The 6,000-nt window shown below is 46.0% G+C and overlaps 1 long non-coding RNA gene across 1 annotated transcript in view; it reads left to right on the forward strand.

Moving 5' to 3' along the window:
• LOC140699644 (uncharacterized) overlaps window positions 1–5,741 on the forward strand; it is a 28,582-nt gene extending 22,841 nt beyond the window's left edge. Inside the window, exon 4 of the long non-coding RNA XR_012077886.1 lies at window positions 5,647–5,741. This is a non-coding gene — a long non-coding RNA (uncharacterized lncRNA). The remainder of the gene's footprint in view (window positions 1–5,646) is intronic.
• Window positions 5,742–6,000: the final 259 nt, after the last annotated feature.

Consider the following 6,000-nt stretch of genomic DNA (forward strand, 5'->3'; position numbering starts at 1 on the left):
CTCGTGATGTGTGGGTCCTTGGTTTGCACAGGAACGAATCCAAGAGAGAGCCACAATTCAGTAAATGTAGATTTACTCAGAGAGATATATACTCCACAGACAGAGTGCGCTGTTTCAGAAGGCAAGAGAAAGGCCATGAGGCGTGAGGGTTGGGTGCTCCAGTTTAAAGTAAAAGTAGATACACACTCCACAGACAGAGTGTGGGCTGTCTCCCTCAGCAGAGAGAGCAGCCACGAGGTGTGGTTGTTAGTTTTTATGCACTCAGTATCTTCATATGCTAATAAGTGGGAGGAATATTCCAACCGCTTTGGGGAAGGTGTTGCGATTACCAGAAATTGGGCCACCACTCACCCTTTGACCTTTCATGGTCAGCCTTGAACCTGTCCTGGCACCTGTAGGAGTGCCATTTAGCATCCTGCTGTATTTCAGTGAGTGTGTATTGAAGCTCAAGATCTACTGGGAGTTGACTTTTCCACCGTCTCGGTGCTAATGGCTGTGCCATTCTTTTAATGTCTGTGCCCTGCCCCCTTCCCTCCTGTCTCATGAAGGAGCTCTGGACTGATTGCACAATTGCAGAGCAGGGGACAGAGTGGAAAGAACTTTATAAGTGGAAGGTGGAAGGCAGTGTTGGTAGTAGAATTCTCAAGTCAATTATAAAGTAAGGGTCTTCTGTTTGCTGGGGGTACCTGGTGTCACATTAGGGAGCTGTGAGCCTTGGGGACTTCAGTGAGTGGGTGTCTCACTGTGTATATTGTGTTGCTTCTTAGGCGTCCCGAGGACAGTTGGCTTATAGGTGACCCATTCACTCAAGCAGGGGTCTCTTTGGGGATTTTCTGCACTTGAGGCTAACATGGGTCACATGGGGGGCAGGACCGGCCAGTCACAGCTTGGTCCACAGTCACCTAGTGCCCTCGCGGCTTTTATCCCATGGATGTGTCACCTCCCCCTCGAAGGGGACAAGGGCACAAGTGGTGGGGCAGCTTCTCAGTGGTGGAGGCATTGCTCTCCAGACCCAACACTCAACAGCATGGACCCCTGGTGTTGGCCACAGTCTTGGCTAGATGAGGCTGTTGGGTAGCTGAGCTCATGAGACGTGGGTGCCATGCTTCCACTCTCACCAAGAGCTCTACTTTTGAAGGTTCTGGTCAGACAGCCACAAATACTCCCTAGCCCATAAACAAAGAACTGTCCCTTTCACTCGGGGAAGGGCACACAGAAGGAGAACGGATCATCCGGAGAGCAGGAGAGGCCAAATCAGTCCTGCCATCAGGGGTCTGACAGACGAGCAAGCTCAGTTCCTCTTACTAGTTGTTTACTTGGGGGATCTGGGGTATTTTGGTGACCTGCAAGTGTCAGGAAATAGTACACGAGGGCTTTGTAGATTTTCTGGTCCGGTGTTAACTCACCCCATTGTAGCTGTTGTGCAAGGAAACAAAACTTGGTGGACAACAGGCCATGGCCCCTGCTCCCTGGTGGAGCCAGGAGATTACAATGTTAAGAATGACTGCGGGGGCATCATTTCTATGTTGAGAGGCCAGATGGCCTTACATATCTCTCATGCTGGATGTCTAAGTCGCAAAGGGAAACTGGATTTCATCCAGCTCTCCAGCCAAGGAGGAGACCACAAGTGGCCTCCCCCACCAACTGTGAGCTCTTTGCCTCCACTGACAGCAGCATCTATAGCAAAAACCTGGGCTGCCACCTGCGTTTCCATGTAAACATCCGAGTAGCCACAGCAATGGCCTCGTGAGCGATGGTGTGCCCAAGGAAGCGCTGTGTGGGACGGAGGGAGGAGTGCCGGGGTCAGACACCGGGCGGGCGGGCAGGCAGTGAGGGCATCTGTGCAGCGCAGGTGCCATGGAACTGAGCCAAAGGGAGGCTGGTTTTGGAGCAGGGAGCCTGGGCAGTGCTGTGTTGTTCGTAAGAAGATCCTGGGCTCTGGATCCAAGAAGTCATTGGCTTGATTCCTGATCCCAACCCTCATCTTGGGCAAATGTTTGAAGCTTTCTGTGACTCTGTTTCTTGGTGTCCTAAATGGGGACAATAGTAGCAATTACCTCTGAGAGTCAGGAGCGCCTTTATAGATGTCATTTCATTACACTCACAGCAGCCCACGAGCACGGTGCTAGGTCCCCCGTTTTACACGTGGCAGACGAGTAACTTAATCAGTAATCACGCAGCTAAGAATGGTCATAATCAGCATTTGAATTTGATCCCTGTGTCCAGATAATTTCTATTCTCACTGAGTATTACTGGAAAACTAGTAAAGTCAGAACAAACACTGCTGGGAAGTGGGTGCTTGAAATATGTTTGTCGTCTTTGCTATTGGGGAGTTTTGAGTTCACATTCCTCACAGCACTTCCGAGGCTCCCTGCGTCTCCGGCTGCCCCTGGTGGGGTCTACAGGGCTCTGGGCAGCTTCTCCTTGTTCTCTAACCCCAAGGCTCTCTGCTCTCTGCAGGTTGATTCTCAACCCTGACTGCTCGGTAGAGCTAATGTCTAAAAACAAAAAAAGGTGGGGACGGTATGGCTCAGTGGTAGAGCACGTGCTTAGCATGCAAGAGGTCCTGGGTTCAATTCCCAGTACCACCATTAAAATAAATAAAGCTCAATACTCCCCACAAAAAGGAAAGAAGTATTTAAAAAATAATAAACAGTACAAAGGCCCCACTCCAGGCTGTGGTGCACTATTTTTGAAAGGCTCCCAAATTCTTCCCATATGCAGGAGGGTGAGAGCTATCCCTATACACCTCTTGTGAGCTTGTCCACTCACACCCATTAGCCTCTTGAAACAGAAAAACTACTTGGCTCAGCCTAGAACTTTCTCCCGATTTCTAGACTTTTATTTGCCTACTGCACATCTCTCCTGGAGCACACAGGCACCCAGCCAGAACTGAATCAGTTGTCTCCTCTCATGACTTGCCCCTCTTCCTGCCCTTCTTTTTTTTTTAATTTTTTATTCATTTATAATCATTTTACAATGTTGTGTCAAATTCCAGTGTTCAGCACAATTTTTCAGTCATTCATGGACATATACACACTCATTGTCACAATTTTTCTCTGTGATTTATCATAACATTTTGTGTATATTTCCCTGTGCTATACAGTATAATCTCATTTATCTATTGTACAATTTTGAAATCCCGGTCTATCCCTTCCCACCCTCTAACCCCCTGGTAACCACAAGTCTGTATTCTCTGTCCATGAGTCTATTTCTGTCCTGTATTTATGCTTTGTTTTTGTTTGTTTGTTTGTTTTTGTTTTTTAGATTCCACATATGAGCGATCTCATATGGTACTTTTCTTTCTCTTTCTGGCTTACTTCACTTAGAATGACATTCTCCAGGAGCATCCATGTTGCTGCAAATGACATTATGTTGTCGGTTTTTATGGCTGAGTAGTATTCCATTGTATAAATATACCACATCTTCTTTATCCAGTCACCTGTTGATGGACATTTAGGCTGTTTCCATGTTTTGGCTATTGTAAATAGTGCTGCTATGAACATTGGAGTGCAGGTGTCATCCTGAAGTAGATTTCCTTCTGGATTCAAGCCCAAGAGTGGGATTCCTGGGCCATATGGTAAGTCTATTCCTAGTCTTTTGAGGAATCTCCACACTGTTTTCCATAGTGGCTGCACCAAACTGCATTCCCACCAGCAGTGTAGGAGGGTTCCCCTTTCTCCACAGCCTCTCCAGCATTTGTCATTTTTGGATTTTTGAATGACGGCCATTCTGACTGGTGTGAGGTGATACCTCATTGTAGTTTTGATTTGCATTTCTCTGATGATTAGTGATATTGAACATTTTTTCATGTGCTTTTTGATCATTTGAATGTCTTCCTTGGAGAATTGCTTGTTTAGGTCTTCTGCCCATTTTTGGATTGGGTTGTTTATTTTCCTCTTATTGAGTCATATGAGCTGCCTATAAATTTTGGAGATCAAGCCTTTGTCGGTTTCTCTTGCAAAAATTTTCTCCCATTCCATAGGTTTTCTTCTTGTTTTATTTCTGGTTTCCTTTGCTCTGCAGAAGCTTGTAAGTTTCATTAGGTCCCATTTGTTTATTCTTGCTTTTATTTCTTCTAGGAGAAAATTTTTGCAATGTATGTCAGATAATGTTTTGCCTATGTTTTCCTCTAGGAGGTTCTTGCCCTTCTTATTTCACAGAATGGCACTATTATTTAGACACTGCCAAAGCCAGAAAGCTGGCCGGCATCTTTGACCTCTTCCTGCCCTTCCATCACACCTGTGGCCAATCCGTCCACCTGCTGAAATGTTTTCTTCTCTCTCCTCCTGGCAGGGCCTCAGCAGGACTTCACATGAACCTGCCAGTAGTCCTCCCTGACACTATCTTGTCTCTTTCTAGATCACTTTGCATGTCTCCTCTACCTTGGAGGCACACAGAGTCCTTTGTGATGTGCACCTGTGATCTCTCCACCTGGTTGCCTCATCTGCCTCCCACACCCTGTGCTCGCTTGTAGACTATTTGCAGTTCCTGGAAGGGACCTGGCTTTGTTTGGCCTCCCTCCTTTGCATGCACAACTCCCCAGGGAGAAATGGCCTTAACATTATACGTTCACCTGATCACTTCTAGGGCATCTCAGATCTCACAACTGTGGTTCCCTCCTCTGGGAGAGCCTTGGCTACAGTTCCGGCTCTCTGCCCCGAGCACCCTCTGCTGACTGTTATCCAAGCCCTCTTTACACGCCTTCTCAGCCATCACTTCATGATGAGTCCTGTGCACCTAGGAGCTCCCGGAAGCAGGGACTGTGTCTTTTTCCTCTTTATTCTCAGAGCATTGTAGAGACTCAGGTATAACGGTGGAGGGCACAGTGGTTATTCTGCAATTTCTCTAGAGTTGGAGCCTAGGGGTAACAGTCTGTTGGGAAGAAGGGCTTAGGGGATTTACCCTGAAGCCACATTTTCAATTAACATTTCATGTTGTTTTTGTCTACTATTTAAACTTACGAGTCTTAAAACACAATGACGATTTCTAAAAATTACTTTACCGATGATTGAGAAAAATGGCAGTTTTCCATACTTAAGAATATTATTTTAAGTTTGTGTGACTGGGGTGGTGGAAAATAGAAATGCAAGGGCTACTAAAGCATTCTCATCCCCTTCCCCACCCTCAGGTCCTTTGGACAGAAGAGACAGAGGGATGTGAGGAGAAGGCTTGGAGGGTGCACCGTGCAGTGCTTTTAAATTGTGACAGTTACTTGTGCTTTTTTTTACTTTTTTTAATGGAGGTAATGGGGCTTGAACCCAAGACCTTGTACATGCTTAGCACGTGCTCTATCACTGAGTTATACCCACCCTTCCCCCCGATATTTGTGTTTTTAGAGGGCATAATGTGCTGGTAGCAGGTACTTTAGCGTCAGACACAGTCACCTGCCTCTGACCATCACGTTAATACCTTTCCCTTGAGCTAGAGAGCTAGTCTGTTTCCAAAAGTTCAATAAATTATCTACATATTCTTTTTTCTTAAAAAAGGTATTAACTCATTTTTTTCTTTAGTATCGCCTATAAATAAAATGTGATTTTATTAACCATTTACCAAAGTGTTAATTGTAATAAATATTAAGTACAGATTTCTGAAGCATCAGTCATCACTGAAGATCCACATTCTGCTGTTCTGTCTCTCTGTTAGTCACCTTACTTTTGGAGTTCTGGAAGCGGCGCCAGGCAGAACTTGAGTACAAATGGGACACGGTTGAGCAGGAAGAACAAGTCCGGCCAGAATAGGAGGCGCGGTGTCCCCATGTGGATATAGATGAGATTACCCAGGAAAAGCGGGCGCTGTTTAGATGCACTTGAGTCTGTTTACTTCTGGACTTGTCAGCCTTGGCTGCATGTTGGAATCACCAGGGGACCTTAAAAAATGTTGGTGCCTGGATTCCATCACTGCAAACTCTGATGGTACTTAGTGGCCTCCAGTGCATTCTGGCATAGGGAAGTTTTTAAAGCTCCTCTGGTTATTCTAATGTGCAGCCAAGTTGAAGAA

This window comes from Vicugna pacos, chromosome 11 (assembly GCF_048564905.1).
Source record: "Vicugna pacos chromosome 11, VicPac4, whole genome shotgun sequence".
Classification (NCBI taxonomy): Eukaryota; Metazoa; Chordata; class Mammalia; order Artiodactyla; family Camelidae; genus Vicugna; species Vicugna pacos.